Source organism: Nicotiana tabacum, chromosome 19 (genome assembly GCF_000715075.1).
Source record: "Nicotiana tabacum cultivar K326 chromosome 19, ASM71507v2, whole genome shotgun sequence".
Lineage (NCBI taxonomy): Eukaryota > Viridiplantae > Streptophyta > Magnoliopsida > Solanales > Solanaceae > Nicotiana > Nicotiana tabacum.
In genome coordinates this window covers 22990922-23005993 of record NC_134098.1, presented here as the reverse complement: position 1 = coordinate 23005993, position 15072 = coordinate 22990922, and the positions used below count along the sequence as shown (strand labels likewise).

The following is a 15072-nucleotide window of genomic DNA, read 5'->3' as shown; positions in this document are numbered from 1 at the left end:
CATCAGTTCTTCGTTATCGTGAGCCCGAGATCGAAGGCAGGCATTTAATTAAGCTGTTACTCAGTCCGGGGTCATTCATCTTAGTGGGTTTGACAATTTATCACGCCCTTTATCTGTTTAATCTAACACTTTTTATCATTTGTATTGAATTAATCCGCATATCTTTAAAATCACATATAAATTTAATTGTTATCGTTTTTAGGTTAAATAGATATTGCAGTTGGCTGCTACACAATTCTAACTAGCTGCTAGGTAGAAATATGATCAAGTCATTTACATCTATTGTTGATCTAAATTATATGTTCTGAATCAGAAATCTAAAGGATTGGCAATTTATGGATTCAGCTAGTGTCTTATTGCCTTGGATAAACTCTAACTGCAAATTTAGTTCTTTGCACGGAAACATGTCAAAAATATCCCTCTGCTACGTGAAAACGATTAGTTATATCCTCTGTTATACTATCCGTCCACCATAACTTTCTAGTTACAGAACTGATACAAAAATACCCCTATGCCGTTAGGGCCCTCTACCATGGCCAACACCATCCTATGTGGCCTGACATTTCACTGAGATGGACGCCCATGTGGCGTGCTACCTCACCCCCTCAATCCCATTTTACCTCATTCCATTTTATCTCCAAATCCTCCCCTCCCCCAACAAACCACAATCGCGAACATAGGCCGGCAAGTCAATCAAAGACTATAACAGAATAAAAAAAGAGTTTCAGGACTGGCAAGGCAGAGAAATAAGTGCTAGAATGAAATAAATATTTATCATTGAATCGAAGACTCATTACCCACGTTCCAGTTACTAGACGAGAGACCCCATGTCTAAAGTGCGGCAACATGGAACCAGCTCTTCCAAAGTAACAAAAAGCACCCGAAGCTATTGTCGCCATTCAAGCAGCAGGGACAAGTAAAATAGAAGCTCCAATTTGTTCCTACAACTTGTTTGTGCCATGTTTGAGACTGATGAACATATAAGAAGGATTTTACATTTGAACTACCCCATAAAAAACAAATTGAGTATATATAAGTCCTTTTTTTCTTTTGGATGAGCACTGAGTAGGTCTAATCATATAGCTCTAAGGAATCATCATAAAAAGTTTTACTCATCCAAATCAAAGACCAAAAAAACAAAATAGCAAGTAGGTATCAGTCATAAGTTTGTCATGCCTCAAAGTATCGTCAATTTGAATTAAGTAATGTGACTGAAGAGGCAGCTCTAAGTAGCCAACCATTTTGGCAAACTATCCCTTCTCATACCAAATCGTAGTCTCAACGCAATATCAGGAGAAGCAGCAAGAATTTAAATAAAATAACAACAAAAAATAAAAAATACTATAATTACAAGACGAAGCAAAATGGGATTCTGGGACTGAAACACGCATTGCGAAATGGGAATCAATTTGCAATTAAATTTCACTTCCGGAGAAGATGGAAAAGCAATCTTGATAGATAAGTAAAAGATTTTCAGAGTAGAAGATGGTTAGGTGAAGGGGGAAGAAGTGTTGGAGGAAAAAGTGTGTGTCTGTTAGGGCTGTGCATGGATCGCATCGGATCGCATCGGATTTAGCATATTTCGGATTGAAATTTCGGATTTTAGATTCTACAAAATGCAATCCGAATCCAATCCGAATTAATATCGGATCAGATCGGATTTTAAAGTTTGGATTGGATAAATATTTCGGATTTTCGGATCAGATTGTACGCATTATTAAGGCTATTGCTAATCTAATCGGCTAATGCATCTGCTTTATCCGCTTCTTCTCTGTTCTATACTAATACAAACATCTCTGGAGGTTCGAGTTGTTATGCCTCTAAGTTGCAAAACTCATACTAATATTTTCTTTGTAGAAGAGGCAATACAGCAAGAAAAAATTCATGTTTCTGCAATTATGAGGGGACTATGGTGCCAATATAGCCCAATCCAGCAACTGTAAAGGTAATAACTTGGAGGAAGAAGTAAAAGAAGTACTGGTTTTTCCCATAAAGAACATCATAGCATCCATAGAAGAAAAGGAAAGCTCCAAATCCCAATTCTTGTGGTAGAATCCATTACATAAACAAAACACAATCTTCATAGCAAAATAAAATTAACTGAAATCCCAAATAGATGTCTAATAAACTGAAATCCTCAACAAGAATTCATTAATAGATTATACAAAAGAGTTCCAAGTTCCAACTTCTATGGCCATCCCACTCAATCTTGGCTTGCTTTCAAGTTCAGCAACACTGCATTTGACAAAAATGAGAGGATATCAGATATCAGATTTGACAACACTGCAACACTGCATTTCATAAGATATTAACTACTCCAGTGAGCCCTTTATTGCATTCATCAAGAGCATTTCTAAAGCACATTATCATCAGTTATATCCAATCAATATAAATCATTACATCTAATATAATCAGTCAGCAATAACACGATCAATCCTATCCACATACACACAAAGAAATAAGAACATTCAACCAATTAACAGTTTTCCAGCCTTTACAAATGCTTGATGACTACCTTAATTCAGGGACAAACTGCAGATGCACCACTATCCGTAGGGATCAAAGTCGAAGAAATTAAACTTTGTTCAAAGACACTGCCATAGAACATTGATAAGCCATATATCATTGACATTTGACGAATAAGGCAGTGAAGATAATATGGACAAGATTCTGTTAGTTTCTTTAGACCAGTAGACAAGATGGAATGCTTATACAAGATGCACACAAAAATAGAAAGAAATATACCGGCAATAGCAAACAGTAATCTTCATCGCTATATTTCGACGATGCAAGGCTCTCTTCCGGTATTAATAAAGTCTGTAGAATAAGATAGTAATAGAAGAAATTAGTTTAAAAATGATCTAAAGAAACATAAAATAAGTATACATTAAACACAAGTAAAGTAATAGAAGAAATAAGATAGTCTTACCAGCTTCAAGTTGTTCAAGATTATCTAAATCTTCTTCAATTTTAACCGGAGTTGTTGATTCATTTCGAAGCCATTCTTGGACACATACAGGAGCTTGAACCAATCTAGGAGACAATGAACTCCTAAATGGATCAAGTATGCGTCCAGCAGTACTAAAGGCTGATGAGGTGGCATATCATCTTAGGCCACTTGGGAGGGTGTTAGCCATGGTGGAGGGCCCTAACAGTGGAGGGTATATTTGTACCAACTCTGTAATTTTGGGAGCTGTGATGAACGGATAATATAACAGAGAGTATATATGATCTTTTTCACATAGTAGAGGGGTATTTTTGGTCTTTTTCCCTTCTTTGGAATAGAAAAGCATTTTCAACAAAGTCAATCATAAGCATAAGTGGTTCACAAATCAATGTAGTTTTGGAAACTTCCCATATTAGGGGTAAAAACTTACTCGCACTGGATGCTTGCATCTAACTAATAAACAAATGACATTTGTCACTTTGGTGCGGGTAAGTTTTTACCTCGAGAACCAGTGGCGCACGATTCAGATCTCGGTGGATAATAGCCTGGCACTCTATCCTTGTCCACTTAAATTAAACATCACTTAAATACTAGGTTCCGTCTTTTTCCACTTAAATATCATCTAAGGCTTCCCCTCGAGCATTATTCATAGCCTTTATAACTTCTGTCTTAGCACTTTTATACTCTTCAAAGTCTTCTCTATCTTCTTCTTTTGATAATTCATATAGCACTCTCTTTTAGCTCTAATAACTCATTGTCACCTCCTCATTGCACCACTAGGATTCTAGTAGACAAGGTCCTAACCCTTTAGACACACGTAACACTTCACTTTTTGAGAACAATACTGTTTTAATGTCCATCTGAACATGTTTTTCTACTATTTGCAATTCTGGTGATTGTACTCATCGACTTGTTAATCCTATATCCTTTAGCACTGCCTAAAATATCTAGGGTAGATTTCAATATTTAGCTTCTTTGTCTTTACACCAAAAACAAAAAGGGCATTCATCTTGATCTTCTGAATTGGGATGTCTGTACCATCAAAACATCTTAGATTTCTTTATGTCCAGATAGTCAACAAAATGCATGGTGGTATCATCTTCTATCTGCTTTTCGGCATGTTCCAGCATTTAAGCAATTCCAAGGAGCTTTTTTGCATTGCCCAAGAGAAACCTTTCATACACAATAAAATGTTCGAGATATGTGAGGTAACCTCACAATGCAAAAATAGATTACAGTTGGTCTCAGCCCTCCTGCCACATAGATGGCATCTAGAACACAATAGAAAGCCTCTTTTCATCAGATTTTCTTTAGTTAAACTAGCCTCTTTTATCACTGCCACATTGTATGGGATTTTAACTTTCCATATATATTTTAATAGCCACGGTTCTAGCTGAATGGGAGCTTTATTGATAGTCCCATAGATAGCTTTGACTCTGAAGATTCCCTAATTGTTGTCTTGCCTCCATAATCTGCCTTCCTTTTGTTTTGTGCCCTTGAACTATCCAAGCACTTTATAGAAATTAGTAATTTTCATAATTTTTCAATCATTTAAAAATCTTCTGAAAGTTAGGTCCCATCCCTGATGAGTCCAAACTTCTCTAATTTTACATCCATGTTATTGACTTACGATATAAATATTTGGAAAAAATATCTTTAAAGCTCTCTGTCCCAACTAATTATCCTCTTAGAATAAGACCTTCATACCATTCCCCACCCTAAAACCATTATCATTGTTGAAGACGGGCCATAGGTTCCTAATAAATCTCCACACCCCACCCCATAAGGAGTAGTTATCTTTTTAGTTGTCTATAGCCCCTCCTCCCATACTTGCCGCTAATTACTTATCTCCAAAGTGTATTTTCTTCTGTGGTAAATCTCAATAACCATTTCATGAGAAGACTCTGATTGTGTTTCCTCAGATTCCTAATACCAAGACCTTCATACTTCTTACATAATGTGACAGTTTTCCATCTAACTAGATTGAAACCTTCTTTTTCCTTATTCCCATGCCATAGAAAGCTACTTCTTAATTTGTCTAATCTCTTTTCTACCTTTGTAGGAATTGAGAACAAAGATATCATATATGTAGGAAAAGGATATAAACACACTATTGATCAAGGTTAATATACCTCCCAAGGATAGATATTGATTTCTCCATTTTATAAGCTTTTTCTCACACCTCTCCAAAATGCCATTCCAGATCTCCAGAGATTTGATTTTTGCTCCCATAGGCATTTCCATGTATGTTGTCGGTAGATTACCTACTTTGGCCTCTAGAATTTGTGCCAGGCTCTCCATATCAAGGATTAGATTGACAGAAAATAACAAGCTTTTGCTCCTGTTAATATGTATGCAAGAAATTCCTTCAAATATAGTGAGAATCATTCTGATCATCCTCGGTTGATCTTCCTTTAGCTTCACATAGTATAAGTGAGTCATTTGCATAAAGCAAATGTGTGATCTCCAGGCCTGAGTCACGTCTGTTAAGCAATTTAAATCTCCTAGTCCATTTGTTTTATTTTGCTACTTGTATCATGTTATTGAGTCCTTCCATAACCAAGCTGAACAGGAAAGGGGATAAGGGGTCACCTTGCCTTAGACCCCTATACGATGGAAAAAAGCCTTACGGTGAATCATTTATAAGAATAGAGAACCTGACATTTTTGATGCAAAATTTTATTTAGTTTATTCATTTCCTTCCAAATTCCATATTTTCCAACTGCTTCAGAGGGAATCCCCAATTGATATGGTCGAAAGCTTTTTCTATATCTAATTTGCATAAGATCCCATGCACCTTTTCTTTTAATCTAGAGTCCACATACTCATTCGCAATCAAAACTGCATCCATAATTTCTCTGGCCTTTATAAAAGCCATCAGTTGTTTATTCACCAGCTTAAATATTACCTCCTTTAATCTCTCTGTTAGCAACTTAGAAATGATGTTGTAGATTGACCTATCAACCTGATAGGTCTAAAGTCCTTCAGTTCCTTTGCTCCATTCTTCTTTGGGATCAAAGCTACATAGGTAGCATTAAAACCTTTTTTCAAGAAGTTCCCTAGGGTGAAAGTTATGGACAATGTTCATAATATCCCCCTTAATTATCTCCCAACATGTACTGAAAAAACCCATCGTATAGCCATCGGAACCTGGGCCCTTATCAATAGAACTTTGCTTGATGATATGCAAAACCTCCTTCTCCTCAAATGGCCTTTGCGACCTTAGCTTTTCATCTTCGGATAACCTGGGACGATTGCTGATGTTGAGACTAGGCCTCCATAGCTCTGTTTCAGTGTAAAACTTATGATAAAGGGACAATATATGCCTCTTGATATCTGCAGGTTCCTTCACAGTTTTCCCATCAATAAGTAGCTGATCAATATAGTTAAATCTTAGGTGTGCATTAGCAGTTTTTTGAAAGAACTTAGTGTTTTTATCCCCCTTCTTCAGCCATATAGCCATAGACCTCCGTTTCCATTATATTTCTTTATTTTTTGCTAGCTTCTCAAAATTCATACATAGATTGGATTTCAGTAAAAATTCATCCTTAGACAAAATTCTTTCATCGTGTACCCTATTCAAATCTGAAATTTGGGCCAGGATGTTATTCTTTTGCCTCTCCAAACTCCGCGTACAAAGTTTATTCTAATTCTTAAGCTTATTTTTCAGAGATTTTAGTTTGCTAGCCAATATGTAATCTGGTCTACCTGCAAAATCAAAAGAATCCCACCAGTTCTTCACCAACTCATGAAAACCCTCCACTTGCGGCCACCAATTCTCAAACTTGAAGTATGATTTGTTAGCTCCGAATTTCCACATAGTAGTTCAATAGGAATATGATCTGAAGTAACTCTTGGAAGCACTGATTGTTTTATATTTATGAATTCCTCATTCTATTCTGTTGATATAAGGAATCTTTCCAACCTGTTGGAAATTTCATGTCTGTAACTCCTAGCCCAAGTAAGATTTTCTCCAGATAGGGGAGGATCAATAAGCTCCAAGTCTTCAATAAAAGTTGAGAAATTAGTCATAGCTCTTGTCAGTCTATCATTGTCCTTCTTATCTGAAGTGAAACGAGTAGTGTTGAAATCTCCACATACTACCCAAGGTCCATCAAAAAGTTCCCTAGAAGACCCTACTTCCTCCCATAACTCTTTTTTTCCCTTTCTAGTGTTTGACCCATAAATCCCTGTTAGGTTCCATGTAAAGTTCTGACTTCGAGCCTCAAAATAACATGTCAAAGAGTGAGCTCCAATTTTACTACCTCTCCTTTCCAAACTCTACTATCCCACAATATAATTATACCTCCCCTCGTACCACTAACCTCCAAACAACCAAACCTAACACGCTTGTTAGGCCAGATTTGTTTCACCATCTCTGCTACTTCTCCTTCTAACTTTGTTTCTTGGAAGCAATATACATATCTGCTTTCCACTTGTGAATTAGACTATTCACCATAGTTCTTTTGTCCTTCTTATTTAAACCCCTCACGTTCCATGAAAGAATTTTGAGATTCATGGATTATCTTCAATTGTAACCCTTCCCCTACTTCTGCACCTCGACCCACCCTCTTTGAATTTCATGTCAAAAACTAGCCCCTTCACTTCGTGTATTCCCTTGAACTTTGGTGTTGCAGTAATGACCTTTTCATCTACTGGTTTGTTTTGCTTCCTCCTGTTGTCAATCTTCATAAATAAAGCCAATGCCTCCTTTTTCACAGCCCTAGAAATCTACACTAAATTTATTAGTGAATCTGATTATGTCGCTGTGAACCCAAATAGTTGCCTTCATATCTGCTTCTTCTGCCCGCGCATCAATAGGTTCGGCATCTTCACACACCCATAATGTTTCTCCAACCACTTCTACCAATTGCATATCTTGTTCTTGGGACAGAGACAGACTTGCCTTTGTTGTTGTTCATACCCTTCAAGTTGTAGTCTCTGAGCTTCTATTCCTTCATCAATTTCTTTTGAGAACAAATCTTTCATTGTTCTATTCGCCTAAATTTTCAAAAGTAGCGTATATGTTTTAGCAGACTCAATTGGAATTGAATGGGCTGGAGATATTAGTGTAAAAAGCTCCTGGGAAATAGGCCCCTTAATAATATCCTTGTTGGGCACTGTTTGCATGATGGACTAGCCCAAAAGTGGTAAAGAGGCTCTAGTCAAGCGCACGTGAGTCTTTAGTTGAATCTGGAATAGAAGACGATGAGCCCGCGTGTGTAGTACAAAATCCAGCCTGTGCCACCTGTTCTGTCACATCTCCCTCTATAATATAGGCTTTATGAGCTTTGATCACCAAACCAGTTTCATCTCTGATGACCACCAGTGCCGAAACTTTACACCAGATAGGAATTTTGTAGACTACATCACTGAACTCAACTTTCACTTCTTTAGGTATATTATCTCAATCTCCTTTTACCTTAACCCTAGCCCATCTCAGATAATTTTTCATATAAGTTTCTTCTTCATTCTCGATCCAACCTCCGCAAAAATATTGAACACTTTATGCGACCATAGATTAAGTGGCAGACCTATTAATCGAATCCAAACCCAATCTCTATTTACATTTGCTGGTCAACAACCTGCATTAGGAGACCATCATTGAAGATAAAATTTGGATTTCTTCCATCTTCATTTTCCCGTGATGATCTGCTCAACTATCTTCCTTGATGGCAATTCAAAGAGATACGTGAAACCATTCATTGCATAGACATTCAGACTATGTGACGCTTTTCATTGGGAACATGCCCATCGTCGGACCTCATTTAGAGTTGGGATCTCTTACAAACCAATCTTGAACATTCCAACAATACATCTTACCAAAAGATCATCACCAGCCACTTCAGCACCCCCCTAAATAATGATTCTCAAACTTGAAGTTTCTACGGGCGACTCATGAGTTCCTTTTGTTGTCCATCTGTTTTGCTTGAGTGATTTTAAATAAAATGTGTTGGGATCTTTAGTTAATGAGGGAATGATTCTGACTTCAACCTTTCTGCATTAATGAATCTTCCAACCTTAACTGCAATAAGTCTCCACCTTGCATTGAATGTTGTTTCTGGAATGATCAGTATAGATCTGTGCTCATCCTAAATTGCCACAATGCAAATATATCTCCCATATATGTTTGTCTTAAAGTGTGCAGAAAATGTCTCTAAAGTAATCTTTCATCTTCCATCTTATTACTGCTGCACCTTGAACCTTTGAAGCCTTATAAAGAACCCCACAATCCACTGCATCACCTTGGCACTAAAAGTAACTCGCCACATCAAGTTTTTGCTTCTCTCCACTAACTCGAACCAGATTTCATTTTTCTTAACTGTTTTAGTAATATCAAAAGACATAAAACCTATACTAAAATAGATCGTTGAATCCCCCATAACTGATCTTGCCAGATAAAAGAAAATAAATCTGCTAAAACTAAGTTTTTATGCAATCACCAGAGAATGATATGATAAAAATATAGCTTCTCTGACGCAATCGCCTAAAAAGAGCCAGGTAAAGATTTTAACAATATGCCTTGTAAAACGTGTCAGGAGCATTTTGATCATCTTGTCAAGTAAAATCCGTTACACTTCACTTGTTATATCTCAAATGCAACCTAACATTTTATTCCACGGGATGTCCCCCCTCCCCCTCCAAGTCCCATTCTCCCTCCTATCTTGTTTTTTTTTGAAAAGCTAACTGGTTAGAACCTTTTAGTGCCCACCACCTCATTCTCAATAGTTTGCAAGGAGTCTCCTTTCTCACTCTATCCTTACACTTTGCATCAGGCTAGTTTATTATAAACCCCACTAGTTTTACCAAATAGGCCAATAGACTAGCAATACCAGAGCAAATTTAAGATTCATATTTAATTTGTCTTCTTTGTCTTCCTCTATGACTCTTTTTCTTGTTCATACGACTTTCAGCCAACACTTCCAAAAGAGTTGTTATCACTAGCCTTACTTTTTCCCTTTGACCTTTACCCTTGTCAGTCGTCTTCGTCGGAGACCATGAGGTCTCCTAACACTTTTCTCTCGCTATTTGTGCCAGACTGTTGGTGTAAGCATCATGAATGTGAGTTTTGTTGTGAGCTCAATCCCTTTTTAAGACAAAATACAAGCTCCATAACAAAAGTTATCATCTTCAATTTATGGTACCTCTGAATTTTGCCTCTATCTTTGATGAAAATTAGTTCTTGATATGTTTGTCATCATAAGGTCTTCTATATGTGTCTAGTCAAACTTCTCCCCCCCCCCCCCCCCACACACACACACAAACAAGCAACAAACTAGTCCAGCAGCCAAATCATCCCACCAAACAATTACTATAAATATCTTTTTTCTCTTTGATTCGCCTCTAGTACCAAGATGAAAGTTTCTTTCCCAGCAATTTTGCAAAAACAATGACCAACAAGGCTTAGCATTGGTAGAATGACCAAACCTTTATAATAACATTTAGTTCTATTAATAGGATACAAGAGTTTAAGCGAATTAAAGAGTTTATCATTTTGTGAATACGTTTATCATAAAACACCAATCGTGTCCATGTTAAAGTTACACCCAAGTAAAAAAAATGATTTCGGGTCTGTTCTATCTCTTCCTTTTGTGTCCTTAATCAATTCCACACGCGATACTTTAAGGTACAATTTTAATCTAAAGGGTAAATCAGACTTGCTCCCTCTAAATTGGGGCCATCAATGTACACACACAAATGGCTGGTACAATTTGAGCAACACATCAACTTCAAGTCAGCTTAATATCCCTCGTAAGATTACCGAACTCAGGATCACTTCGAAAGTATGAACAATAAGATCTATTCAAGAATTATAAAATTGAGGTATATGGAACGCTAACATAATAAATCATGCACTTCTACATAAAACTATATACTCCCCCATTCAATTTATGTGAACATATTTGAATGGGCACGAAGAAAAAACAGAAGACTTTTGAACTTGTGGTGTAAAATGAGGCACATATATTTTGTCTCGCTATAAATCATTGCATAAAGATAAATTGTTTTCAAATATGGAAATAGGTCATTCTTTTTGGCACGAACTAAAAAGGAAATAGGTTCACATAAATTGAAACGGATTGAATATTAAGACTGTATACGGTCAAAACCGAGTTTGCCCTTCGTATAATTAGTCAAGATTGGAACATAATGGACCGAGGATTGTCATTATAATATCGAGATATGATATGAAGTCGGGTTATCGAGCTCGAGATCCAGACCGACCAATATCGAGCTCGAGGTAATGTCAAGCTCGAGTCAATATCGAGCTATGATGTGAAGTGGTGTTATCGAGCTCAAGAGCCAGAGACCGACCAATACCGAGCTCAAGTCAATATCGAGCTTGAGTCAATATCGAGCTCGAGATCCAGAGATCGACCAATACCAAGACCGACCAAGATCGAGCTAAGACACAAAGAGGCGTTGTAGCCGCACTAGGGGAGAGAATCTCGACAGGAAACAAGGAAAAGCTAATTAACTAATATATCATGGGATCCCCACTATGTATTTTTTATTATATCCAAAGTAGGATTCCTCCACTATATGAAGAGTGGCTATCATTTTTGCAAGGGGCATTGAAGATTCAGACATCAATACACTCTCACATTTCAAATATTATTGTTATTTACACAGATATATAGTAAAGATTATCCTTTTTTGGGCTTTGGACATTGATTCATCTTGCTCGTTTATTAATCATTCTCTACTCAAAGGGCATTTGGTTTGTATTTCATACCTTTTTTTACAGTCAATATTCGATATATTTCTACTTATTTTTCCAATTTGTACCAAGTTATACCACGTATCCTTAGAACTACGTATAAATTCAACTCTATCCATTTTTCGGGTAAACAGTTTGGCGCCCCCACCATGGGGCTAAGGATAACAATGGTTATTTGGTACGAATCTCTGCAAAACACACCATTTTACACTTGCTCTTGGAAGTGTCTTTGATTTCAGGTTAAAAACGATGAACTCTCAATTAATGTCCCTACCTATTGACAACGAAGCTAGCCTTCAAGATGAGAACAACAACCTGATGACCAGGGATGACAGGCCACTCGTCGATCCTGTTGGAACTCGGGCCGCAGATCCAATTGACGTTAATTCACATATGGTCATCGAGGCAAACCAACGGTCCAACCCCGAAAACAGCATCCATGGTGGAACTCGACCTGCAGTTCGAAATACCCAAAATGTTGGAGAAGACGGAATCAGCCTACGTATGATATTTGAAATGTTGCAAGCTCAACAGGTAGCAATAGCTCAGTTGCAGAGCCAAACCCAGGCACCGAGCAGGGCCGAGCTCGGTCCACCCCCAGAAGTCACCCAGGAAACGGGGCCAGCTGTAGTAAGATCAAATGAACAAGAATCGGGGACTAATCCCAAAATTATTAAGATGTTAGAGGAACTGACAAAACGAATTGAGTCAGGAGAAAAGAGGATTGAAGCAAACGACAAAAACGTAGAAACTTATAATTCCAGGGTTGATCAGATCCCGGTCGCACCACCGGTATTGAAGGGCTTGGATTCCAAAAAATTCGTACAAAAGACTTTTCCCCCGAGCGCGGCTCCTAAATCGATCCCCAAGAAGTTTTGCATGCCCAAAATTCCTAAATATAATGGAACGACCGACCCCAACGAACATGTCACCTCATACACATGTGCCATTAAAGGGAAGGATCTAGAAGATGACGAGATCAAATCCGTACTATTGAAGAAGTTCGGGGAAACTCTGTCAAAGGGGGCAATGATATGGTATCATAATTTACCGCCTAACTCTATCGATTCTTTTGCTATGCTTGCAGATTCTTTCGTAAAAGCACACGTCGGAGCCATAAAGGTCGAGACTAGGAAGTCGGACCTTTTCAAGTTAAAGAAAAAAGATAACGAGATGCTAAGAGAGTTCGTATCTCATTTCCAAACGGAAAAAATGGATCTACTACCGGTCACAGACTATTGGGCTGTACAAGCTTTCACTCAAGGACTGAACGAACGAAGCTCGATGGCTTTACGACAGTTAAAGCAGAATTTGGTCGAGTACCCGGCTGTTACCTGGGCCGATGTGCATAATCGATACCAATCAAAGATCAGAGTTGAAGACGACCAGTTGGGTTCTGGGTCCATTATTAAAAGGGACATCGACCGAGAACCAAGGTCGAACAAGGATCGATATCGGCCGTGTAACGGAGATCATAGGGGTAGCAAACCTACACGCAACTCCGTACGAGGCGAAAGGAGAAATGATCGAGGCCAAGGGTCTCGGGGGCTGATGAACAAGAATGGGTTCGACAGGCATATCGGACCTAAGGAAGCACCACGATTATCAGAATATAACTTCAACATCGATGCATCCGCCATCGTGTCGGCTATCAGACACATCAAAGATACTAAATGGCCTCGACCTCTGGAGTACGATCCATCCTAGAGAAATCCCAATCAAATGTGCAAATATCATGGAACCCATGGCCATAGAACCGAAGACTACAGGCAGTTGAGAGAGGAGGTAGCTCGTTTATTCAATGAAGGGCACCTTCAAGAATTTTTAAGTGACCGGGCCAAAAACCATTTCAAAAACAGAGATTTCGATAGACAAAACAAACAAGAAGAGCCATGACATATCATCCACATGATCATTGGAGGGATTGATGTCCCCCAGGGACCGGTGCTTAAATGCACTAAGATGTCCATTGTAAGAGAAAAGCGATCTCGGACTCAGGATTACACACCTAAATGAACCTTGTCCTTAGTGATGAGGACACTGAAGGAATCATGCAACCCCATAACGATGCACTAGTAATATCTGTACTTATGAATAAAACTCAAGTTAAGCGTGTGTTAATTGATCTAGGTAGTTCGGCCAACATCATTCGATCAAGGGTCGTAGAGTAACTCGGTCTACAGGACCAGGTCGTACCCGCTACCCTGGTACTGAATGCATTTAATATGGCATGTGAAGCTACTAAGGGCAAGATAATCTTGCCAGTAAATGTGGCCGGGATCATCCAAGAAATGAAGTTCCACATAATCGAGGGCGATATGAGATATAACACCCTGTTCGGGAGGCCATGGATCCACAACATGAGAGCAGTGCCCTCGACCCTTCACCAGGTTCTGAAATTCCCAACATCGGAGAGAATCAAAATGGTCTATGGGGAGCAACCAGCCGCAAAAGAAATGTTTGCCGTCGATGAAGTGATTCCGATATCCTCGACAAATGGATCAGATTTGAAAGAGGAACATGATACCAAATAGCAATTACAAACGTCAACCTCGACCCAACTAGAGAATCAGAAGACTGACGAAGACGATGATTATGGGGTCCCTCTATCCTTTGTGCTCCCCGATGATTTTGATGCTACCCAATCAACGGTCGAAGAACTGGAGCAAATCACGCTAATCGAACTTCTGCCCGAGCGAAAGGTATACCTGGGCACGGGGTTAGATCCCAAGCTCAGGAAAAAACTTATTCAATTTTTTATAGCTAACATGAACTGTTTCGCTTGGTCCCATCTTGACATAACAGGGATCCCACCGGAAATAACCACTCATAGACTGAGCTTGGATCAAAAATTCCATCCAGTAAAGCAAAGAAGAAGGCCCCAGTTCGAGGTCAAACATGCCTTCATCTAGGACGAGGTAACCAAACTTCTTAAAATAGGATCCATTCGAGAAGTAAAATACCCCGGATGGCTAGCAAATGTGGTGGTAGTCCCTAAGAAAGGAAACAAACTTAGAACGTGTATAGATTATAAAGTCCCGAACAAAGCATGCCCTAAGGATTCCTTTCCTTTGCCTAGCATCGATCGTATGATCGATGCCACGGTCGGCCATGAGACTCTCAGTTTTCTCGATTCCTACTCTGGGTACAACCAGATACAGATGAACCTGGAGGATCAGGAAAAGACCTCGTTTATCACTAAGTACAGTACCTACTGTTATAACGTAATGCCATTCGGTCTAAAAAATGCTGGTGCAACTTATCAATGCCTAGTAAATCGAATGTTCGAAAAACAAATAAGAAAATCAATGGAAGTTTATATTGATGACATGTTAGTTAAGTCCCTGTGAGCAGAGGACCATTTAAAGCATTTGCAGGAAACTTTCAACATACTAAAGAAGTA

At 38.5% G+C, this 15072-nt stretch overlaps 1 long non-coding RNA gene across 1 annotated transcript; it reads right to left on the bottom strand.

The window, feature by feature from the left end:
* Positions 1 to 1981: 1981 nt before the first annotated feature.
* On the bottom strand, positions 1982 to 9821 carry LOC107827144 (uncharacterized). The gene is made up of 3 exons (XR_001657427.2): positions 2930 to 9821; positions 2746 to 2817; positions 1982 to 2235 (listed from the first exon to the last, which is right to left on the bottom strand). It is a non-coding gene; the product is annotated as an uncharacterized LOC107827144 (long non-coding RNA).
* Between the last annotated feature and the right edge of the window lie 5251 nt (positions 9822 to 15072).